The following is a 27,136-nucleotide window of genomic DNA, read 5'->3' on the forward strand; positions in this document are numbered from 1 at the left end:
ACTGATGCCCGAATAAGCGCTCAGCCAAAGTCCTATTAAATCTCTCAACTATGGCTTGGCTGCGATGGGCTCCGGCCGTGCCACGCCTGACCTTTGTATCGTGTTTGGCTAGCAGTTGTGACACGGCACCCATGAACTCCCGCCCGGGGTCAACTTGCAGCTCTGTTGGCCACGTCAGCGGACTGCGTTTGTATATGCGTTCGAATCCTCTGGCTACCTGGACAGAATCTTTCGTGGTCAAGGGTTCGGCTTCCTTGTAGCGACTGGCCACATCCACGACTGTTAAGGCATACTTGTACCTCTTGTCGTGGGGTAAGAACAGTAGGTCTGCCTGGTGAACGCTATTAGGTATGTTAATACCGAACTTCCTTCTAGGCACGTAGCGTGGTGGAGGCAAATAGATCTGCCACAGGGCTTGTTTTTCAAGCCACGCTTTGGCTTCCTCCGGGGGTACTCGCGCCATTTTAGCTAGCTTATCTACAGCGCTAGCTCCTTTCCAGTACCCACGCGGACTGTAGTAAATAGCCTCAAACTTTTTCTGGTTCCGTTCTTGGTTCAATTTTCTCATGTCCATACGCGTACGTGTTTATCCCATCAATAGCTATCCAACGTTTAGTGTCCATAGGCGACAGAGACGTCTTGTTTATAGTCAGCCCGTATATCCTATGGCCATCACTTCTAAGTGTGTTCATTTTATATCTAAAGGTACGGGTCTTGAACAGAGCTTCCTTGAATCTGGCGTGTTTGATGTGTTGTTTCACCACGTACTTCTTAACACCCTTAGCCTTCCGGATCTCACTATTGTCGGCTTTCAGTATGGAGTACATCTTAGGCCTCAACCCTATGTACTCGGCTATGGGCGTGCCCGCACACTCATCCTTCATCTTACCTAGGACCTTTTTATTCACCGTGCTGTGTATGGCATGGTCCTTGGGATAGTCGCTGGTGTCGTGCAAATCGAGGTGTTTTTTCATGTCCTCGTACACATCCTCGGTTCGAATCTCCATCAGCAAGGAATCTGTGTCAGTGTATAGTACTTCACACCTGTCATCGTACTGTTTCTTCAGCTCGTTGTAATAAAAGTCGTACATCAGGTGTTTGGATAAATCGAGGATGCTCATCCCCACGTAAACAGGCCGGTTGAATTTTATGTGGCTTTTCTTCATGTGTAGGGCAACTAGATCATCGGTGAATATCTTGCTACGGTTGAATGCCGGACTGGCTATCAGTCTCCTGAGCTTGTCTTCTTCATTCGACCGAACCAGCTTCACGGTCACGCGTTTCCTCAGGTTCTCCATAGTCTTACCGAACACCGAGTTGTTCATGAGCTTGTAGAGATTTTTCTCAAAGTCACTGGTGGCAAGCTTTCGGAGGTCCGTGTTCATTCTGATGTAAGGCTCCATCCAAGGACTTTGGTCAAACTTCAGCACCCTATGAATTTTGGTCAGTTTCATACCCAACGATATGTACAGCTGCAGGTTGCGATAGTGAATGATGTACTTGGTCTTATTCATTAAGTTAGGTACGAGTTTTTCAACGTCCGTCACCCTCCCACCTAATAAGTTATGTTGGTACTCAGACATCCAGTCCGGGTTAACCCTCATACGTTCGGGGGCCAGGGGGTAGCTGTTGTGTGATTCGTGTAATGCCTTGGGGTATTCTAAGTCAACCTCGAGGATATAACCTTTGTTCGAATCCGGCGCGATGCTCATAACATCGACCTCATGTGACACCCATTCGAATCCCCCTGTCAGTAGATACTGGCTCATGGCCCAACCGTACAGGTTGTTGGCGTCGAGGTAGAGAATGTGATTGGTTGGCTTGCTAGGGTCGTAGCCCTTCACGTATTGATTATTTGCTTTCGCGTATCGTTTGGTTGCCATGGAGATCCCACCTCGCAAGCCTTTCTCAATGAATAGGTGCATGTCATAATCCGTAAGCAATTCCAACTTAACTCCGGTCTTTTTAAGCAAGGCATCCCACGACAGACCTGGGCTGGTGTAATACCATGCGGGATCTAGTTTATACTGCTTGAAACACGTCCGCCTAAACGTCTCAAACACGTCGGCTAACAGCAGTACATCCATCCTCAAGTACAGATCGTGATAATCCCCCAGGTTCTTACAACCCAGTTTATTCCATACATTAATCGCGTGCGAGTAATCGTCTTGGGATATTTCCGAGTCGGTCAGATTGCTGTAAAATTCTCTGATGGGGGGGTAGTCTGGTCTCGGCGAACTTCGTCCAACTATCCATGTACTCATAGGGATACACACCCTTCCTCATAAGCAGGGGTCTAGTCTCGGCGTCGGTGTATCGATCGGTGATAGGGAAGGTATCGTTGGCCTTGACCAGACTGCCTAATGAAGACAATAGAAATTGTACTGAATCTATGAACCTAAGACCGTTTAAGCTGAAGGAGATGTATCTCTCCATGTTGTTGGGAATGCACGTTATATTACCATCGATTTTCGCGATGGCCTGCATGATCAAGTGAGAGTCGTACCCTCTCAAGTTGTGAAAGACAACGGGGATGTTTATTGTCTTAGGGGTGATTTTAAGCTTGAGGTTACACGCGTTATGAGCGGGCGCCTCTATACTTACCGGTTACGTGACAGTGATCTCTCACCGAATCACCGTTAAGTGGTGAGTCGCACACGTGACAGTTAGTGCTACGGGAGTGAGCTAACCTGTCGGCTCGGGTCATACGCATGGGAGCGACTCTATACAACTTTTCCCTAATATTTTTTTCTTCCTCCTGCAAACACTTAAGAAACCTTTCAGCCGCGTTAGGGCCCCTATACACTACCGGAGCTTTTGTTTCCCCGTCACAACGGACGACAACGTATCCAAACCCACAGGCTTCATGCTCCTGTGTTTTATGTGTGGTGGGAGTATCCCCAACAACCTTAATAGGTTTGACCAAGGCTTCAAAGTCGGCGTATATGATATAAGGCACGGACATTTGGTTCTTGTGGTTGTCGAATTTTAGGATATTGTCACCTTCCTCGGGCATGTCAACCCGTATGGCCGTCTGCCCCACACCTTGGCAATCCTCCCGGTGGGATTCTAATAAATCAGCTCGACTGAAACCGTGTAGGCATCGCACACAAAAGTGTTTTTTCCCATCGTGTTTCGACTGGTCGTGCAACAACCGGCTGAGATGTTTTATCCACGTGTAGTGATACTTTTCACCTCGTTGGATCATGAATATATTGATAACTTGGACCCCCAACACTGGGCTGACCCTGTGTACCATTGTTGTGTTACCTTCGTGCCCAAAGACATTTATAGCTAGATTATTCTGTTTTTCTACTTTAGTGATCTGGGATATGGGGGGTTGGTTCATCTATACCATCCCAGTTGAGCCCATCATCTTGGGGATAGCTAGAAAGCCTGTTCGAATTAGTGTCAGCTGGAAACAAGGCTGACCTGATAGCTACCCTCAGGCAATCATCTCCTCTATTCCTGACGTTTACTATGGCATGTTTTTTCTTATAGTAGGGAGGTAAGTCTAGGTATGACCCGCCTCTGAACGGCACGTAGTTAGCTATGTCTAGATAGACATTATCGATTTTATCTACAGCCCACCCGGACCCCAAGTGTGTGTAGCGTTCTAGGTATTCCCGTATCTGTTGAAAACTGGTATCGATCGATGCGTCTATGGTCTCTGTATGGGTCACGACCTCTTGCCTACCTCTGAAGTAAGGTTGAACGTACTCAGTGACCCCTCCCCCAACTTGCTTATCGAGCGACATTTTAACCGTGATCTGGAACTTGATACTTCCCAGACTGGTTAGTTCCTGATTTATTTTATCAGCTATCAGTGGCTTAATATCTGTAATATCTATGTTCCTATCAACGTGCATGCGCCAGCCTCTTAAATAATTACCTACAGCGCTCAGTGGGTACGAACTGTAGGTCAATAGCTCTATTCTGCCTTAATAGTTCTACAAGCTGTGGTTTACTCATACGGGAATACCCACCTAACCCCAAATCACGTGCCTGAACTTTCAGTTCTTTTACAGTGGGGAGCTGACGGTTACCGTTCAGCGCTCCGGGGGCATGTGATAACAATGCGTTTAACCCGGCTCTCCCCAGGTTTGAATAACCCGTGAGCCCAAGCTGTTTTGCTTGAGCTTTTAATTGTTTTACAGTAGGAGGGGCTTCTAAACCTAGTAATCTCAACAATGCTGGTTTGGTCATTCGAGAATACCCGATCACACCACGGCTTCTGGCGATATTCTTAAGCTCGCGTATAGTAGCCATAATTGTATACACACCTAAGAGAATTAATGTCTAATTGGACCACCGTAAGGTAAAAAAATCAAGATCACTGGCAAAAGGGAGGTAACTCCTCCAGCCTTACACTGCTATCTTGAGAAATCGCCTACGTTCTTTTATGTAGGCCTTTTTATTCTCGTAGATGAGGTGATGTCTGACTACGTTCGCCCCGTGAGCTTTACATAGACAATAGTGCCCTTTGACCCCAATACCACACACAGAACACGTGTAGTTAGGGCTTCCCATGTGGAAACAACAGTACCCCTCATTCCTACATTTCTTACCACAGGGTTCGTTCTTCCCCATAAGTATGTATTCGCATCGGTATGGAGCAGGTCTCATGTTTAGCATACTTATATGAGTACTTAGTCTAATTGTTTCGCAACCAACGCAGTCGCCGCTATACCCAGCGCTATGAAGGTCAGTTCACGGTCCATTTGTCCCTTGGATGGTGTGTAGTACTGAGCGAGTGTGGGTTTATTCAGTGGCTCCAATCGTTTACCAGTTAATAAGTAGTATTGTCTCGCTGCGTCGTCGACATCGTGGAATGTTTGAACGGCATGGTTTTCACGCCTGAGTTGTTCGTTAATGTAATCGATCCTCTGGAGGCGTTGTTTAGCGTACTCGGCCTGTGCTGTTTGTAATTTCTCAATAGCGAGATCGTGCCGCTTCCTCTCCGCCTGTATTTCAGCCGCGTGTGACTCTCGTAGTTTAGAGAAGAGGAAATTACTCCCGGAAAATGCCAGGGCATTCACTAACGCACCACCGACCATCATAGCAATAGTGGCCATCCTTATATTTATTTCATAATATCTTCAGGTATTATTCCTTGTTTTACTAAGATGTCTTTTGTGGCCATCGCCATACCAAGGTTCATTATTAGCATACCCATATCCTGTAGGTTGAAATCTAGCTTGATAGTTGGTTGTTTAAGCACCATTTTGGTCAACCGAGCGTATCCTACGGCTAGACTGGCGACCACTGTGGCGTGGTATGCGTCGTTGACGAACGTTTTCCCCTCAGACATTATGTATATGATATAAAAATATATATTTTATTGCATGATATGCGGGTTGACCTTTAATTCCGGGTGAGGGGACTCACTGCGTCGTGTATATAACCATGAGATAGCCACGGCAGCAGTTGCGCATACAACTAACAAGAGTCACTCCGGGTGAGTCACCCTGATAATTTTATGTTGGTTACACCACCGTTTTTTACCGGCAGCTACTCTCTTAGGATTCTTCTGCCTGGTTACTGTAGGAACCTCCACAGTCACCTGTGCAGGGGTCACCTCCAGTTGGGGTGGGGTCTCCTCCCCTGGGGGTCTCCGCCAGTTGTGGGGTCTCCTGTGCAGCATCCATCTATACTATTATTATTATTTTTCCTCTCAAATTGACAATGCTTTGCCGTGATAATCGCCGCCGTCACCGGGGCTAACAACATACCGTATTTGTGGTACAGCTCGCAGCTAATAGAGCTCAAGGCGTGTTCGATAAAAGGGTCTTTCTCGAGGTCTTCCAACAGGTAAAGTCGGCGCTCCGGGGGGATGGGAAGGAAGTATGACGCAATACCAGTGTATATCTGGGTCATAGCCGATCCTATTGTTTTTGTCATCTCTGCACCTAGTCTAGCCTCGTATCTAGCGTACAGCTTATCGATTTCTTCGGCTGACATTTTGTGAATTTTATCCGGAGTGTACTCCCCAAAGTAATGTTTGGCTTTGCCACCAACAGACAACGCCACCAGTTTCTCTCGCTTATCATCGTCCACCTGTGGTGATTGGGGTACCAACAGTTGCTCTAACAATTCCTCACACTCCATCCTATAATGTAACAAGTAAGTTTTAGTTTTAACTATATAATATACGATATAAGCGAAACACAGAGAAATAAAGGTTAAGTTGCACACGATGATCACTTCAAATACCATAGCTATACTAAGCATTGCTAAGCTTTTACTTAGCTTTACTAAGCATTTACTAAGCATTGCTAAGCATTGCTCAGCTAAAACACACTATAGGCTACTGGTTGGTCGGTCTTGAGCACGAGCTTAGCGTGTTTAGTTTCAGCGAGCTGTTTCTTCACCCGTTCCCGTTCTAATTTGCTCATCACATCGTTCTCTCTCAAACACTCTTCGAACGAATCCCTGTCCTTGCAGTGAAATAAGGCAACCCATCGCGTCTGCTCTCGGAGGTCTTTCAACACCGAGTTGAACTTCTGCGTCAGTACCCATACGCTGTGATTTGCGTGTCGGCCTGAAAATGCCAGGTACGATAGCATGTCTCTCTTTTTTGTTATCTCGCGATTAGCGCTGCAGTCGTCCAGTATGAACAGCGTCGACTCCCCTTTAAATTTCATATGGTAAGCTTTCAACCAGTCCTGTAGACGTGGCCCCGGATCGACTCTGTGTACGTCAGGGTCCGTCATCACCCAAGGTCTTTCCGTGTACGTTTTATTCATGCTCAGAGTAGGACACATGATAACGATGTGATCGAACACATCCCTGTAGTACCCCTCCAACATATCCAACACGAAAACGGTCTTCCCACAGCCAGTCTGCCCGCACACTATAGCGCAGTGTGGGTCGCGGGGCAAATTAATAAATGGCTTGCCGCCAGGCAAATTAATAGATGGCTTGCACGCCGCAATCAGTAGATGGCTTGCACGAATCTCCCATTGTCTATATTAAGTTGCGCGTCTATAATTACGTACAGATATAATTTCAACTTGCCAGCGGGTTGAGCCTTCTTGGTAATCTGGATAGTAATTCCTTCGCTACCATTGTCTATTCTACGGCCGCTACCGTGTAGTTTATCGTCATCCGTGGATCGCATGTCCAACCACAGCGCGTACTTGTTAGTTAAGTATTCGCCGATTTGCACGGAGGATAGGTCCAGGTCTTTGGCTATATACGGATGTTTGCTCGGCATCTTTTTTATCTCACCCCACTGCTGGTATGCTCTCATACCATGACTGAACAGCTGGTTGGGTACGCCCTCTATAGTCACTTCCACCTTTTCGATCTCGGGGGTTGAAAAACTTCTCGCTATCCCTCCGGAACGGTTCGTAATCCTCAACAGGGACTACCAGGATGCCTTTCATCGATCGCGCCGGCACGTTCAGGTTGATATTCCACACAGTGTCGCTCTTATCCCGCACGATAGATCTATGTCTTAGTACGCGATCGTACAGGATGGCTACATTACCCGAGTACTGGCTTCGAACCTGCCTTGCCAGCTCCGGACTAGTGACCATGTCGAACTCGAGAGAGATGTTGTCTATGGCGTAACTGGCCTCATCGCCGTTCGGCGTACGTACTACTTTACTGTAGTCGTTAAACGTGAGCTCGTATTCAAGCCTATCACCCAGCGCGGCTTGGTAAAACGGCGCGTGTTCCGTGAGCAACTCGAAGTCGAGCGGCACACAGAACCTGTTCCCGTACGCTTGAGCGATGGCCTTTTCACCGTCCGATAGCTTGTCTAGCTGATCTTGCGTGAAGCCATACCCAATGCGCGATCTGGTCGATTTACTGATACCTTGGTACACGTCGTTGACACGTTCTCCCTCACTTTTCCAGAGGTCCTTGTAGCAGTGAAAGACGTCGCTGTCGTCGATGCTCAGCACCTCGTTACCGGTGATCTTGATGGTCGTTTTCTTGATAATGGATCAACCTACGTTCCGCACTAGCTCGCGTTTGTCGTTGGTGGAGGTCAACGTGATGTTGAACGCCAATCGAACAGTGCCTGGTACAATGAGGTCATTCGCGCCAAGGTTTGGAAATCTAACCAGCAGCGTTTGATTCTGGTCTATCTTGCTGGGATTGTTGGTGATGGTCACCGACTGGCGCATGGCTTTGACGCCTAGGGGCTCTGTCGATCTCCTGAAAGGATCTAGTTTTCTACCATACATTGTTATATAAATGAAATATATAAGTTTTAATACTAAATAATGGCCGAGTATATCCCTATGGAGGATATGTGGGATGATAGTGCCCAGGCATTCGGGGAGGATGATGTTTCATCCTCGCAAGGTAACAAACTTATGAAGCAGGCGACGACGGGTTACACGATAGTTTAAAAGATGACAGAAATTACGTAGAGCCGTTGGGACGAGACTATACCAAGTTTTTTGTCGATAAGAATGGCACGCAGCGATTAAGAGCTTACCCGGAGATCGATCTTATGAATAAGCGCACGAGAGAACCGCTTGCTTTATCAACACCCGGCAGTCGCCATGGTGGTGACTTGATCCGCGATGAACTAGGCTTCGTAGATTACGGTGGCGCACGACCTAAGATCCCCATTCAAGATCTGCAAGACAGGCCCAAAGACGATGCCACATCTGATCAAGATATGTCTGATAACATTGAAAAGCTATTGGCCACCTACCACGACAAACCCTTGCCGGGTTCGAATTTACCTCTGAGGGAACTACGGGGCTGGACATGGCCATGCAAACCATTCGCGGACATCTCGTAAACAACACAGCCAAACTGGACGCAATAGACGACCACATCGCCCATGAAAAAGCCAAACTCGGTGAAACGGAGGACGAGTCTCTGAAAGCCACCATTGAGGAAGGAATACATAATTTGGAAGAGGAAAGAAGACCGGCTAGAAACGGCCTCCTCCTTCCGAGAACAGCTTCGATCCCAGGTCAGTCGTGTGCGGGAAACCGTTGATCGAGTCCTCCACCAAGACACCACGCTAGCTGACAGGATTCGGATCCTGTTCCGGGAGCAAGGTATCACCATCGCCAGCATTTTGACTGCATTGGGCTTCATCATATCTACCCTGGTGGTGTCACTGACGCCTGTCGGCGGCGGTGGGGGTACACCCAAGCCTGCACCAAGTGGTGGGGGTGTCAGAGACTGGATAAAAAAACTAGGGGAAGCCCTGGCTAAACTAGCTGGTAAGGCCGCCGAAGCCCTGCCCGGCATCCTTGGTAGCATCGTCTCGTGGTTGCTGAGTGTTTTAGCTAAAACTGCTAAGTGGCTCAGTCAAAACTTGTGGGCAGCTATCGTCGCAGTAGCGGGTCTGGTGTACGTAGCGGCTAAGAAATTTTTAACAAAATAATACCCAAAGCCACCCCTCCAACCACCATTGCTGTTTTATTATCGATGTGCTGCTCCAGAACGTGTGCAGGCTGTGTGTGTGGTGGTGTTGGTTGAATCCTAGGCTCCGGTGGTGACGCCACTATACCCGTTTCACCGGTCGGGGGTGGTGTGACGTGGGGGACGTTGACATCGAGGTTGACGCCCAACTTTTGGTCCGCCGTGGCTACAATTATTTCGTTGTTGTAGCCCACCACTTTCTTTATTCTCAGTTGCATATCGCTCGGAGCCATGTACAGTCCCACGTTGAACACGTAGTCGACTTTCGACCTGGCATACTCCAACACGTCTTGGTAGCGTTTGATGGTAGATCAACTGGAGCATTGATAGCATCCTCTACGTTGACAACGAATTGTTCCTGTGCGTCGTAAGCAGTCCCTTTGCCTAGGATATTTGAACGCGTTTGCGTCTGCGCACCCAACAGTGCCCACACGTACGTTCGAATCGAGTCATTCAAGCGTTCGGTGCCGGCACGAGTATATCCTATCGATTCCAACATGAATTTTTTCCAGTCACCACCCTGCTCGAACCTCCAGACTCGGTAATCCTTGCTGTCGTCGAATGCCATGTAACGGTCATCCCACTCGTTGGTCGTGATATGATGATACGACTTGTATCCCCAATCTTGCAACTTCTCGCTGGCTTCCACGAGAGGCATGTTGTGAACGATAGGAATACCCAATCCGTGGTTCGGTCCAGGCAAACGCCAATCCGTTTTAGTGTCGATTCCGAATTCGTTGCAAATACGTTCGTAGGCCCGTCTATCGTACTGGTTGTTTACTGCATTCCACGCTTTTTCCTGTGAGAGCGGAGCGCTGATCTCTTTGAGGATACGCCTGACCTGGTAGTACACGTGAAACGTGAACACAGACTGACTCAGCGGTCCACGCCGAGTGTCGGTCAATGTCACACCACACCCCGTTGTAGCGCACCACACTGCGAAGTTGAGTTGATTCTGCCAGAACTGCATCGGATTGTTCAACCAAGCGTGCACTGTCTTAGCGTTAGTCACCGAAAACTTATACTTATCGAACACATCTATGAACTGGGCGTCGAAATACAGCCCATCAGCGACCACGATCTTCATGTTTTAAAACTATTATATAATGAGTTTATATACTCTATCATGTACATAACACTTCCAGGAATAACTAGCGGCGAGGCCGTTCAGCTGACGCACGCGATCGATAACACGTCGGGTCAACTCGAAGTAGCCCTGTGCGATATAACCTACCTACCGCGATGGACTAACATCAACGCTAGCAACAATAAACTGTTCGTCGGTGGCAATCGCAACCAAATAATTGACGGTTACTACAGCGTGTGCTCTCTAAGCGACGAGGTATTCAAACCACTGGGAGCCGGACTCAAGATGAACGACTCAAACGGCACAGTGGTGTTAATCAACAATGGAAGAAACTCCTTGAAGCTCGGCCGACCATTGGCGAGAACACTCGGTATGCCGCCTGACGAGGTAAAACCAATGACTACAGTCACAGGCTCGAAGTTACCCGACTTAGTACCGTACCGAGAGCTGTGCATTCATCTCAACCAGGTTAGCACAACGGACAATATTCAAGGAGGCCACCCTTCCACTATACTTAGAGCAGTGCCGGTTAAAACTGAGAAATACAACGACGGCAGAACCGAGTCGTTTTCAACGTGGCAATATAAGAGGTTAACCCAAGGTAATATCCCTGAATTGATAATATCGGTGTTAGATATAAATCATAATCTCGTGAATATAGGATACCTCAGCGTAACACTGCACATAAAATGACCAGCGCACAAGGTCCTGGAATGAAGTTGAAAAAATGCATCAATGTGGGGATCTCCGACCTCGGGGACACACGCAGATTCGACGACCCCGGAGTAGATGGTAAATTATATGCTTTGCAACTAAAAAACAGCATTTACAAACGCGTTGAAGTTCCCTCCGGTGGTACTAGCAATCTAAGCGATATAGTAGATACCACAAGAGCGGTAGTTAACACTAAGTACACCCTTGTCAACACCGGTGATGATGACTGGATAATATACCCATCGTTCGGAGGTAAACTGTTCGACTTAGACGATGTTGAGCGCACTACCGTCGCCCGAAACAAGCCATATACACTCGTCTTCAACGATGATGACAAGTGGGTGTTATTACCCGATAAAGCCGACTGGCTTCTCAATATTAAGCTCGGCTCCCCCTACGTGTTCACGGATAATAAAGACAACTACCTAAACAAAGTCGTTAACAACGGAACCCTGCTAGTGGCTTACATTCCAGCTCAGAGGCGTAGCGTAATCATCAGTCCAGTCGCCAGTACACCATCCCACATGCTATCGAGTAAACCCGGGATGCAAAACGTGGTATTGCAGTTGGTGGCTGAATTCGAAGGCGTGATCAAGATCCTGGAGAGTATACCGGCGAACTCAACACTTATCATCCAAGTATACCTAGGGGAACCATCGCGGAATGATGTAGAGATCGTGAAGGGAGTCAAACTCCGGTGGGGGAAACAACAACAGTATCACGTTTGTAACGTTTACGTGCGGGTGGGTGTCGACTCCAAAACCAGTCTGCAGGGAGTCAACGTGATCGTGGAAGACGTGATATCACTAACCAAGATATTCCTACCCGACAATATACATTTTATGGGGGTGTACTTCACCCCTGAACTATTATCAGAAAAACAGTTGGAAATTATATCGTAATAGTATTATAACAATGTCTTGGTTTCGTCCCAACACTACGCTTAACGACTTAGGGGATACTGAGGGATTCGATCAGTCTGGTGAGGAAGACACCTTATACATCCTACACTTGAAAGACAACGTGTATAGGCGGGCGGCAATGACTGATCATCTACCCAAACCCACACTCAGGGGCTTAGGAGACATAGAGGGATTCGATAAGCGTGGGCATAACAACAGATCATACGTCCTATTATTTAACAATGGTGTGTACATACGGCAGGACCTGGCAGTCTTAAAAGAACCCAAATGGGTGATCAACGTGACCACAACCGCACCTTATATCTCACTAGACAAATATGGCTATGTCTCTGAAATTAGGAACAACGGTACCTTGCTCACGTCTTTCATTCCAACTGGAAGGATGATAGTTTCTAACTCTGAATATTGGCCTAGGGATACCCTGTTAATTTCAGCCGGGAAGTCCCAGTTAATAGCCACCCACTATCATCATACCATAGTAGGGGTTAGGGCTATGGAACCAAACTCCACACTCATCGTAGAAGTCGGTTACAAGGATAAGTTTGATTTGGATGACCTTGACCCATCCCCAAACTTGGAACTTTTACCTGGTGTAACAATACGTTGGGGTAACGACCCCTTAACATCAGGTTTCTTTTCTTGCACATTAGTGATACGATTGGGGGACTCCCAACAGGGATTACTACCCCCCATAATAAACTGCTATAATGTTGAGATAGACCAAAAGTTACCTATTGACCCTTCCCGTATCTACACATACGAGAATCTAAGTTTTATAAGCCTCAGGTACGTTGGCCAACTATTAACTGAAAACCAATTAAATTATCTTTTGTAATATATATTATAGGATGGGACTGTACCCAGGCATAGATGAAGTAGTGAAGACTCTGGAAACCGTAGACGGGTTCCGCTTGAGACAATTATGCGATGTAAGACGCCAACTAGAACAAGACCGCGATAAGCGGAAAGCACTTTATAAGAAGTACCATAGAGCTTTCAATGCCGTAGATGGAACCGATACTACCCTTATGGTAACCAGCATGGGACTAGGGGCGGCCGGTGTTGGGTTGTTAGCTACCATCGTGGCCGCACCTATAGTGTTAGGTATTGAAATAACGGCTGGAGTGTCAGGGGTGTTAGGTTTGGTGCTTAAATTTGTATCACGCAGACTGCATCGTAAAGCATTGAAACACGACGAAATCAGGGTTCTGGCCGAAGCAAAGCTAAACACGGTGAGTGAGCGTATTTCCACGGCACTCACTGACAGTAAGATCTCGGAGGAGGAGTTTCGTTTGATCCTATCCGAACTCACAAAATATAACGAAATGAAACAAGATATTCGGTCCAAGTCTCGTAAGTCTACTATAAGCGAGGACGAGAAAAAAAAGTACATAGAACAGGGGGTACAAAAAGCCCGGCAAGCCTTTATTACGAACACCAGAAATATAACAGACGATTTACATTAAACTGTTTCGTTGAGGTCAACGTGACATAGCGGCACGTGGACATAGATAAAACGAACTACTTAATGGATGGCCCCGGCAGAGGGTTTGTAAGAGAAGAATTATTGATCGTACCGTACGGTACAGTGTTACCTCCTGTCAACACGGCATAGTGGGACATTTTGCTTGAAATTTTTATAGGTTAGGAAAGCAGTAGGGGTAATGGTAGCAAGAGCTAAGGGTCCGACCAAAGCCTTATTTGGGGAATAAGGCTTTGCAGGGGCTTTTGTTGGAAGTGATCCAGGACTGGCTTTTTATCTACTACTTCATTTGATTGTCGTTTATATATCTAAACCAAATCTAATTTACCTGTGATAAAATATGCTCCATTTAACATAGGTTTTCAATATAGATGGTTGTTAACAACGTTTAGGGGTGGCAGTAATAATCGGGGTATATAGTTAGTTCCAAGCAGTTTTACCACTTACACTGATGAAGTTATTCTATGCAATGATGCTATTGAAGATGAAGTGCATGTCGTGTATCATGAAATGAGGATGAATTATTAATGACACTTTAAACATGGTCATTAATGTTCACTTAAGACGTTTCCGCATATCTCCAGATGTTAATGAAATTGCAAATTGTAAACTGTTCTGTAACGGGTATTTTCTTACTGTATGTTACTGTAACTGCCACTTCCTTTCCCTATGCAAGTTGCAAACAAACCGACTTTGTACCGTGGGTCTTGAAGCCTTTATACCAAATAAAACACCATCTGTCTGTCCGTTTGACTGTCTGTCATTATTATATCATGTCAAAATATCCCAGTCAGAATAATAATATGCAGTTGGATGCATAATTATACGCATGACAAACTCATAATGTCCGTTCTTATTCCCCGCAACGCGTTTCCGGGGATATTTAAATTGACTCCGTCCGTCCGTCCTTCCGTCTGTCCTTGCACATTTGCCTTTCCCGGAGCTGAACTTCAAAACCGTTCAATATTTCTTCACCAAACTTGGCACATCGATAGGTATGGTAGTGTACTAGTGCCTTTTGGTAGTTTTCGTATTTCTGAATAAAATATGTTTTTGCGTTTCCATGGCGACAGGTTTGACTTCGACTGAAATTGGTGGTAGTGCTCTTTTACGGTGCAGAACTTAAAAACCTTTCAGTTCTCTCTTCCAGTTTGTAATATAGTCAGTGACTTGGTCGACACTTTTAATTGTATCCCAGTTGCGTAGATCGATGCTGATGTTGTTGATCACTAGATTGTCTGGTCCAAATTCGATTATTTACAGACGGCTGCCACTTAAATACATGACGTAGTGGGTGAGTCTTCAGTACACACTTACATGTATGACGTAGTGGGTCAGTAAATAGAACACTTACATACATGACGTAGTGGGTCAGTCTACAGTACACGAACATACAGGGCGTAGTGGGTCAGTCTACAGTACACACTTACATACATGACGTAGTGGGTCAGTCTACAGTACACACTTACATACATGATGTAGTGGGTCATTCTACAGTACACACTTCCATACATGATGTAGTGGGTCATTCTACAGTACACACTTACATACATGACGTAGTTAGTCAGTCTTCTATACACACTTACATACAAGACGTAGTGGGTAAGTCTACAGTACACACTTACATGCATGACGTAGTTGGTCATTCTACAGTACACACTTACATACATGACCTAGTGGGTCAGTCTACAGTACACACTTACATACATGACGTAGTGGGTCAGTCTACAGTATACACTTATATACATGACGTAGTTGGTCAGTCTACAGTATACACTTATATACATGACGTAGTGGGTCAGTCTACAGTATACACTTATATACATGACGTAGTTGGTCAGTCTACAGTACACACTTCCATACATGATGTAGTGGGTCATTCTACAGTACACACTTACATACATGACGTAGTTAGTCAGTCTTCTATACACACTTACATACAAGACGTAGTGGGTAAGTCTACAGTACACACTTACATGCATGACGTAGTTGGTCATTCTACAGTACACACTTACATACATGACCTAGTGGGTCAGTCTACAGTACACACTTACATACATGACGTAGTGGGTCAGTCTACAGTATACACTTATATACATGACGTAGTTGGTCAGTCTACAGTACACACTTCCATACATGATGTAGTGGGTCATTCTACAGTACACACTTACATACATGACGTAGTTAGTCAGTCTTCTATACACACTTACATACAAGACGTAGTGGGTAAGTCTACAGTACACACTTACATGCATGACGTAGTTGGTCATTCTACAGTACACACTTACATACATGACCTAGTGGGTCAGTCTACAGTACACACTTACATACATGACGTAGTGGGTCAGTCAACAGTACACACTTACATACATGACGTAGTGGGTCAGTCTACGGTACACACTTACATGATGTGGTGGGTATAGTCTACAGTACACACTTACATACATGACGTAGTGGGTCAGACTACGGTGCACACTTACATACATGACCTAGTGGGTGAGTCTACAGTACACACGTACATACATGACGTAGTGGATCAGTCTACAGTACACACTTACAAACATGACGTAGTGAATCAGGCTACAGTACACACTTACATACATGACGTAGTGGGTCAGTCTACAGTACACAGTTAAATACATGACGTAGTGGACCAGTCTACAGTACACACTTACATACATGACCTAGTGAGTCAGGCTACAGTACACACTTACATACATGACGTAGTGGGTCAGTCTACAGTACAATGACTGACTGACTGACTGAGTTTGGTTTTACGCCGCTTTTAGTAATATTCCAGCAACATCACGGCGGGGGACAACAGAAATGGGCTTAACACATTGTGCCCATGTGGGGATTCGAACCCGGGCCTTCGGCGTGACGAGCCACCGCTTTAACCATTAGGCTACCTCACCGCCGCCTACAGTACACACTTACATACATGACGTAGTGGGTAAGTCTACAGTACACACTTACATGCATGACGTAGTTGGTCATTCTACAGTACACACTTACATACATGACCTAGTGGGTCAGTCTACAGTACACACTTAAATACATGACGTAGTGGATCAGTCTACAGTACAAACTTACATACATGACGTAGTGTGTCTGTCTACAGTACACTGACTGACTGACTGGGTTTGGTTTTACGCCGCTTTCAGCAATATTTCAGCAACATCACGGCGGGGGACACCAGAAATAGGTTTAACACATTGCGCCCATATGGGGATTCGAACCCGGGTCTTCGGCGTGACGACCCAACGCTTTAACCATTAGGCTACCCCATCGCCCCCTACAGTACACACTTACATACATGACGTAGTTGGTCAGTCTACAGCACACACTTACATAAATGACCTAGTGGGTCAGTCTACGGTACACACTTACATGATTTGGTGGGTCAGTCTACAGTACACACTTACATAAATGACGTAGTGGGTCAGCCTACAGTACACACTTACATACATGACGTAGTTAGTCAGTCTTCTATACACACTTACATACATGACGTAGTGGATCAGTCTACAGTACACACTTACATACATGACGTAGTGGGTCAGTCTACAATACACACGTACATACATGACGTAGTGGGTAATTCTACAGTACACACCTACATACATGACGTAGTTGGTCAGTCTACAGTACACACTTACATACATGGCGTAGTGGGTCAGTCTACAGTACACACTTACATACATGACGTAGTGGGTCAGTCTACGGTACACACTTACATGATGTGGTGGGTATAGTCTACAGTACACACTTACATACATGACGTAGTGGGTCAGACTACAGTGCACACTTACATACATGACCTAGTGGGTGAGTCTACAGTACACACGTACATACATGACGTAGTGGATCAGTCTACAGTACACACTTACAAACATGACGTAGTGAATCAGGCTACAGTACACACTTACATACATGACGTAGTGGGTCAGTCAACAGTACACAGTTAAATACATGACGTAGTGGACCAGTCTACAGTACACACTTACATACATGACCTAGTGAGTCAGGCTACAGTACACACTTACATACATGACGTAATGGATCAGTCTACAGTACAATGACTGACTGACTGACTGACTGAGTTTGGTTTTACGCCGCTTTTAGTAGTATTCCAGCAACATCACGGCGGGGGACACCAGAAATGGGCTTAACACATTGTGCCCATGTGGGGATTCGAACCCGGGCCTTCGGCGTGACGAGCCACCGCTTTAACCATTAGGCTACCTCACCGCCGCCTACAGTACACACTTACATACATGACGTAGTGGGTAAGTCTACAGTACACACTTACATGCATGACGTAGTTGGTCATTCTACAGTACACACTTACATACATGACCTAGTGGGTCAGTCTACAGTACACACTTACATACATGACGTAGTGGGACAGTCAACAGTACACACTTACATACATGACGTAGTGGGTCAGTCTACGGTAGACACTTACATGATGTGGTGGGTATAGTCTACAGTACACACTTACATACATGACGTAGTGGGTCAGACTACAGTGCACACTTACATACATGACCTAGTGGGTGAGTCTACAGTACACACGTACATACATGACGTAGTGGACCAGTCTACAGTACACACTTACATACATGACCTTGTGAGTCAGGCTACAGTACACACTTACATACATGACGTAGTGGGTCAGTCTACAGTACAATGACTGACTGACTGACTGAGTTTGGTTTTACGCCGCTTTAAGTAATATTCCAGCAACATCACGGCGGGGGACACCAGAAATGGGCTTAACACATTGTGCCCATGTGGGGATTCGAACCCGGGCCTTCGGCGTGACGAGCCACCGCTTTAACCATTAGGCTACCTCACCGCCGCCTACAGTACACACTTACATACATGACGTAGTTGGTCATTCTACAGTACACACTTACATACATGACCTAGTGGGTCATTCTACAGTACACACTTAAATACATGACGTAGTGGATCAGTCTACAGTACACACTTACATACATGACGTAGTGTGTCTGTCTACAGTACACTGACTGACTGACTGACTGGGTTTGGTTTTACGCCGCTTTCAGCAATATTTCAGCAACATCACGGCGGGGGACACCAGAAATAGGTTTAACACACTGCGCCCATATGGGGATTCGAACCCGGGTCTTCGGCGTGACGAGCCAACGCTTTAACCATTAGGCTACCCCATCGCCCCCCTACAGTACACACTTACATACATGACGTAGTTGGTCAGTCTACAGCACACACTTACATAAATGACCTAGTGGGTCAGTCTACGGTACACACTTACATACATGACGTAGTGGGTCAGCCTACAGTACTTACATGATGTGGTGGGTCAGTCTACAGTACACACTTACATACATGACGTAGTGGGTCAGCCTACAGTACACACTTACATACATGACGTAGTGGGTCAGTCTACAGTACACACTTACATACATGACCTAGTGAGTCGGTCTACAGTACACACTTACATAAATGACGTAGTGGGTCAGTCTACGGTACACACTTACATGATGTGGTGGGTCAGTCTACAGTACACACTTACATAAATGACTTAGTGGGTCAGTCTACAGTACACACTTACATACAAGGCGTAGTGGGTCAATCTACAGTACACACTTACATACATGACGTAGTGGGTCAGTGTACAGTACACACTAACATACATGACGTAGTGTTTCAGTGTACAGTACACACTAACATACATGACGTAGTGTTTCAGTCTACAGTACACACTTACATACATGACGTTTTGGGTCAGTCTACAGTACAAAATTACATATATGACGTAGTTGGTCAGTGTACAGTACACACTTACATACATGACGTAGTGGGTCAGTCTACAGTACACACATGCATACATGGCGTAGTGGGTCAGTGTACAGTACACACTTACATACAAGACGTAGTGGGTCAATCTACAGTACACACTGACATACATGACGTAGCTGGCCAGTCTACGGTACACACTTACATAAATGACGTAGTGGGTCAGTCTACAGTACACTGACTGACTGACTGACTGGGTTTGGTTTTACGCCGCTTTCAGCAATATTTCAGCAACATCACGGCGGGGGACACCAGAAATAGGTTTAACACACTGCGCCCATATGGGGATTCGAACCCGGGTCTTCGGCGTGACGAGCCAACGCTTTAACCATTAGGCTACCCCATCGCCCCCCTACAGTACACACTTACATACATGACGTAGTTGGTCAGTCTACAGCACACACTTACATAAATGACCTAGTGGGTCAGTCTACGGTACACACTTACATACATGACGTAGTGGGTCAGCCTACAGTACTTACATGATGTGGTGGGTCAGTCTACAGTACACACTTACATACATGACGTAGTGGGTCAGCCTACAGTACACACTTACATACATGACGTAGTGGGTCAGTCTACAGTACACACTTACATACATGACCTAGTGGGTCGGTCTACAGTACACTTACATAAATGACGTAGTGGGTCAGTCTACGGTACACACTTACATGATGTGGTGGGTCAGTCTACAGTACACACTTACATAAATGACTTAGTGGGTCAGTCTACAGTACACACTTACATACAAGGCGTAGTGGGTCAATCTACAGTACACACTTACATACATGACGTAGTGGGTCAGTGTACAGTACACACTAACATACATGACGTAGTGTTTCAGTGTACAGTACACACTAACATACATGACGTAGTGTTTCAGTCTACAGTACACACTTACATACATGACGTTTTGGGTCAGTCTACAGTACAAAATTACATATATGACGTAGTTGGTCAGTGTACAGTACACACTTACATACATGACGTAGTGGGTCAGTCTACAGTACACACATGCATACATGGCGTAGTGGGTCAGTGTACAGTACACACTTACATACAAGACGTAGTGGGTCAATCTACAGTACACACTGACATACATGACGTAGCTGGCCAGTCTACGGTACACACTTACATAAATGACGTAGTGGGTCAGTCTACGGTGCACACTTACATGATGTGGTGGGTCAGTCTACAGTACACACTTACATACATGACGTAGTGGGTCAGTCTACAGTACACACTTACATATATGACGTAGTGGGTCAGTGTACAGTGCACACTTACATACAAGGCGTAGTGGGTCAATCTACAGTACACACTTACATACATGACGTAGTGGGTCATTCTACAGTACACACTAACATTCATGACGTAGTGTTTCAGTCTACAGTACACACTTACATACATGACGTTTTGGGTCAGTCTACAGTACAAACTTACATATATGACGTAGTTGGTCAGTGTACAGTACACACTTACATACATGACGTAGTGGGTCAGTCTACAGTACACACATGTATACATGGCGTAGTGGGTCAGTGTACAGTACACACTTACATACAAGACGTAGTGGGTCAATCTACAGTACACACTGACATACATGACGTAGCTTGCCAGTCTACGGTACACACTTACATACATGACGTAGTGAGTGAGTTTACAGTACATACGAACGTTTTCCTGAAACATTGTTCTGGGTCGTTTGTTTGTTGTTTAACGCTGCACACAACAATCTCCCAGGTATGTAGGGCAACCGAAAAGGAAACACAGTGTCTACAAGTAGGAGTAGGATAAGTGGGAATAACAGTGAGACAAAATGATCGATTTCTTGTTCGTTTAGTCATTTCGACCAATCTTCGATTATTTCAAATAATCGGACCACCATCAATGAGCAGTAGTGAGTGAGTGAGTTCAGTTTTACGCGGCCTTTAGCAATATTCCAGGAATATCACTGTGGGGGACACCAGAAATGGGCTTCACACATTGTACCCAAGTGGGGAATCGAACCCGGGTCTTCGGCGTGACGTAAGAATACACAATATATAGAAAATAATTTTCAGTGATACTGCATACTAGTCCAGGACCGATGGATTTTAAATAACACCATCAATATATCTGATATATGGGGTAAACTTACATTACCCAAAGGTGGTCGCATGAGTTAATGTATTCGTCACCACTCCCCCCTTTCCTTAAACTACCACGAGACGCACCCCATGTCTCTGAATACCAAACAGAATGCGTGTAATGATTGAGTATTTTGGTCAAAATAATCATGATTACTTGAATGCAGTATGGCAGCAGATGATCGTTTTGACATCGACAACAGAACCGTGTTGCAGGAATTGAAGTTGTTAAACACACATGCTCTCATTGACGATGCTACCATTCAAATCGGCACACATGCATATGTTTTTTTCAAATCCGGCCACGTGCGTTTTGTCATACAATGGTTTCCAAGGTGTCCTAGCGAGCATTTTCAAGGACAAATTATTCTTTGATTTGAATACCCTTCAGTTTTCAACACACTATACCGTGTGTTGAAAACTATTCAGCTTCAATATTAAATAGTATGCTTACACTTCACATATGTTTGTTTTGGTTTGTTTAACGCAGACAGAAGACGCCTCTAGCAGAACCGTCATACACTCGAGGCGGCCTCCTTCTGATGCCTGTGACGAAAGACATATTGATGTTTAACTTGTCCTCTCAGTTCACTCAGGATGATGACTGTAAAAATTGTTAGTTTTAGTTTTTTGTTTTCACCAAACACTCAACAATTTTCCAGTAATATGGCTGGTCAATTACCAAATCCAGCTGGACGTGTAGGAATATTTATAAAGTGAAAGTAAGACATTCAGGAGATATTGCAATGTTACTCAGTTAACATTTAGAAACAAAATGAAAGTTCTCTTGTCAAGAAATATCCGTTCGGGTAACAACCGGCAGTCACGTGAGTGTGAAAGGTTATACAATCAGCAGTAAACTTGCCCCCACATGATTAATAGCGCATTAAATAGTATGTTTGTTTGTTGTTTGATTTGCGCCACAGTCACCAATCCTCGACCTGTCGGCTGACTGACATCAATCGAGTCTGGACCTGACACTCCAGAAATTGACCACATGATTATCAATCTATGCAACTGGGATACCGTGACATACATCAAGCAGTGTCAGAGCCTGGCCTCCCGATCCCCTCAGTCGCTTCTTGACAAAAGCATGACCTGCTGAAGACCTATTCTAACTGGGATCTTCACTGATGCTTTTAATGTTTCGTTTACTCGTGCTTTTGTTTCTTTCACCTATTCTGGTAATGTACTTACGCATCCACCTATCCACCGATTTCTACCTGGATTGTAACCAAGTGATTAGAACTTAACGATGATGGTTTGTGATGAGGTAACGATTTGTTTGGATTCTTTACCACAAATAAGTAGTTTTGCTGTGAACAACAGAGGTTAAGAGTAAATGAGCGTTTGTTTTAACTCCCATTTGAACAGTTCTTGAGGTTTTTATCAGGTGTGGCAGCTAAGAGTGAGAATAAAGTTTGGTGTGTTCAGGGAACACAACTCTGAACAGCGAATTATCGACGGTACCCGCATAAAGACGATAGTCTCAACCTGGTAACCATTTCAACCCAGTGATTTACCTATCCTGCATGCACTGATGGACGCAATTTTGCTTTGTTTGTTGGTCCTTTTTTGACAGATGACCTACTTAATTTGATGAGTGTGATTAATGAGTTTTTAATCCATCTCACGTGACCTCATACGTGGGTTGCTAGGTGACCTAATGGGAAAGAAACATCCTTATCAGTTCATGACATACATAAGGGCATGACAAATAAAATATTGTATCACCCGATTAATATACAGTATTAGAATAGAATAGCTGTTTCTGTGACAACTGAAGTGGGTGAATGCCATGTGAGGCAGTAACTGATAAGATACATCATATGATCGGTTGATATATGACTTTAAATATCCCTATTTTGGTCGTCAAATAGATGAGCCCCTCACCTGACCCATACTCTGATTGCTATGCAACCTAATGGATAATCCAACCGTCTCGTTATCCCCCAAGTACATCATTGATGATTTATCAACAAGAAGAAAAAAATGACATGAAAATACAGAGACGAAAACCCAGTCTATGTACCCAGTAACTGTGTTTAGGCATCGTTTTCTTTATCCAAGCCATTGTTTGTTTTTGAACTGGCCGAGGTGTGATAAGGTCCTGACTTCCCTAAACTCGTGTATGTTTGACCTCAATCTGGTACTCCTAATGCAGCCAGTAAAGTCTATGTGTGTGTATACAGTACAACCTGAGTTTAAAACTAAATATTTGAGTTACTAACTGTTATATTGACACAGCTGTCAGTAGAATAGTAGAATACTTAGGTTGCTATAATTCAACACCGGCAATGTCCTACTGCTGGGCCGTCTCACCTCAGTCTGATGAATAATGAGTCTATGTTTAGAATATGGTCACATATTGTTAGAATAGAAGTAAGACTGTTCTGTGGATGTTCTGTGGATGTTCTGTGGTACAGTGGGACATATCGTCAAGACGGACAGCACTAAGACTACAGCTTGGACTTGCAAGAGGTGCCTGGTATACGTCCCTGTGTATGCTTGGGGAATGATGTCTACGATGACACGTTTACCTGTGTTTGCTGCAAGTCTAAATCAAGGATAGGGCAGCCTCACGAAATGTATTCATATCGAAGTTGAAATCACTATAACCTGTCTAGGTCTGAATGATCTGGATAATTACATTACCACTAAAGAGATTGTGCTAAACATTGTCATAGTTCACACGTCATACGACCCATGAAAGTCCGGTTTAGAATGAGCCTTCAGTAACCCATGTTTGTCGTAAGAGGCTACTAAGGAAATCGGCTGGTCAGGCTCGCTGGCTTGTTTGACACGTGTCGTCGGTTCCCAATTGCGCAGATCGATGCTCATGCTGTTGATCACTGGATTGTCTGGTCCACTGATCAACAGACTGCTGGAATAGCTGGAATATTGCTGAGTGTGGCGTAAAACTGAAGACACTCACTCACTCACACATCATACAGAAGATTTCCATATCCTCATTGTATACTTACGGACCATTTCTAACACCCAATGGTCAACTGAGGGAACCCAACACATACCTACGTTGTCTAGGTGACCAGTAGTGGTGAATCTGATTGCAAACAATGAATATGGCTATGAGTTTCATGAAATAACGTTTGAAATGACTAAAATCAAATTCAAAAGTATATTCTAATACATACATTTCTGCACATCATTCAGCTAGTTTTACATGCCAAACGATAAATGATAATGTCCTTTTACATCCAATTTACATGCAAAATCAACTACACTTCTTGTAATTGTATATTCCCTCTCATTGATTTGCGTTTCTTAAGTTAGAATAAGTACGTGTATATCAATATAAGCAAGAATGGGTGAATTCCTTTCAGTCCTGGTCTGTGCAGATTAAACACAGAGTCCTGGTCAAGTGGCCCAGGCAGGATTTGTGTACTTAATCAGAGGGAGGCTTGCACGTGTTTTCAGTGTGGTGTCGTTTTCAAGAGCTGGGAAGTAAATGATGATCCCAGGGTCGAACATGAAAAATGGTCTCAAGACTGTCCGTATTTAGCCCTGGTGGGAGTACCTCAGAAAGACGTGGCCCGCTGAGGTAGTCATGTGGATTTACATTTGTAACTAAGGGTGTGATGTAAAATACTGTATATTTGTATTTGTGAATATTGGCAAGGGATGCCTTGCTCAGACATCCCAGCATTCAACACCCACCAGTTGCAGCAGCAGGCGGAGGGGGGAGTCTGCTCACGTATGAGGTCACGTGAGAGGGATTAAAAACTCATTAATTACACTCATCAAATTAAGTAGGTCACCTGTCAGCAGACCCCTCCTGCTGCTGCTGCTGCTGTTGGTTTATCGGCATTAATTTGGAGTAAAGTTGTGGGGCTTTTCAAGGCCATTTCAAATGAAATTGAAAAGATATCCTTGTCATATGGAAATTGTACTTCAATCATTATAATGGTAGCTTTTAAAGCAAGAAGGTATTCCGAGCTGACTTGCCCAAGCGGTTCAACCAGCATTATCTGTCTTGACAAAGGGTAACACATTGAAATGTAGCATGGTTTCAACTATACACCAGTTGTGGCTATTTACACGCTTCATAAAAGGAGACAGTATTGCCAGTGGACACTGATAATATGTTTTGAAAACTTAGTGCAAGTTTGGTGGTGTGATCTATCTGCCCAGTTTTAGAGTATACTGTTAAGGATAGTCATATTTTAATGTTTCACATCTATATCAGGGATCCTCTACTTATTACACTGTCCATTGTTGACAGGTTTAGAGTTATATTATGTATGCATATTATTCACATAAAATAGTGTAAAACTACACTGACGTGACAACCTGACCCACTTATATACGTGGCCAAGGTAGGGAATTGTTGGTGTTATCGATCCCTTTCATGCATACCATCGTGTTGTTTTGGTTCAATCCAACTTGATGTACATTAGTCTGTTCTATGCTTTAGTATTTCACTCTTGCTTGAAAACAGCACTGTAGTATAGTACCATAATATGATGAAGAAGTTGTCTTCTTTAAAGTATATAATCTTTCTTGCTACTGACCAACTTCTGAAATGCCAGTTAAACATGTCGTGTCAGCTCTGGACAAGAAGGTGATGTTTGGTTGTAAATAATTTCAAAGGAATTGTACACGAGTTCACACTGCAGACCAGTCATGTTTGTTGTATGACTATTGCAAGTGAAGGTCAGTGTGACAAAACTGTCTAATGCTTGTGTGTAGTTGAATTGTGTCCATGACAGGCTGAAAAAACGAACATATTAACATGTTGTCATGGCCATCGCGACAAAACGTTTCCGTAAGATTCACCTGTCAGTCTGCACAACTGCATCTTTAAATGAACGCCATGGCTACAAAGGAACATGGGGCTACATACTTCCCTTCACAGGATGGCTTTAGGCACTGCCTCGTTAGGTTGGTGCACATGCGCATTCAGAGTAGTGATCTTGTAGAAGTGGATTTTTTCAAAATAACGAGGAGTGGACTGGCAAAGTTTGTGTGTGTGTGTGTGTGTATGTGTGTGTGTGTGCGTGTGTTTGCTATGTTATCATTTGACTACTGTCTCTCCAACATGAAACATGGCATCCTAGGGTAGTTTCACTTCAGAATGTATCAATTCCAAGATCACTTCACTGTAGAGTGATTCTGTCCCAGAACAGTACCTGAAGTCGTCGTGGACCCATATGTAGTATTATGTGGTTGTTGGTATACAATTTATGATCGTTTGAGTTTGAGTCAACACGGTGATTTACCTATTCTGCATGTACTGACGGACACATATTTGTTTGTTGTTTAATGCTGCACTCAGCAGCATTACAGTTATATGGCGGCAGTCTGTTAATAATCTGAACCAGACAACCTAGTGATCAACATCATGAACATCGATCTACACAACAGGGATACGATGACATGTGTCAACCTAGTCGCCTCTGACAACAAGCATCGGTTACTGAAGACGCATTCTAAACCGGATCTTCACGGATTTTAAGTCGTTGGGGACACACCCAATTACAATATTATGTGCTTGATGGTAAACGTTTGAGTTTTAGAATTAAAACATAACACC

The 27,136-nt window shown here is 44.7% G+C and overlaps 2 protein-coding genes across 6 annotated transcripts in view; both read left to right on the forward strand.

Annotated features, from left to right (window-relative positions):
- LOC124260726 overlaps positions 1–27,136 on the forward strand; it is a 135,444-nt gene that overhangs the window by 58,705 nt on the left and 49,603 nt on the right. The window lies entirely within an intron of this gene.
- The window catches only part of LOC124260731 (kinesin-like protein K39), a 120,174-nt gene that overhangs the window by 15,286 nt on the left and 77,752 nt on the right, over positions 1–27,136 (forward strand).

The sequence above is a fragment of the Haliotis rubra genome, unplaced genomic scaffold (genome assembly GCF_003918875.1).
Source record: "Haliotis rubra isolate DU_JTF1 unplaced genomic scaffold, ASM391887v1 Scf772, whole genome shotgun sequence".
NCBI classification, from domain to species: domain Eukaryota; kingdom Metazoa; phylum Mollusca; class Gastropoda; order Lepetellida; family Haliotidae; genus Haliotis; species Haliotis rubra.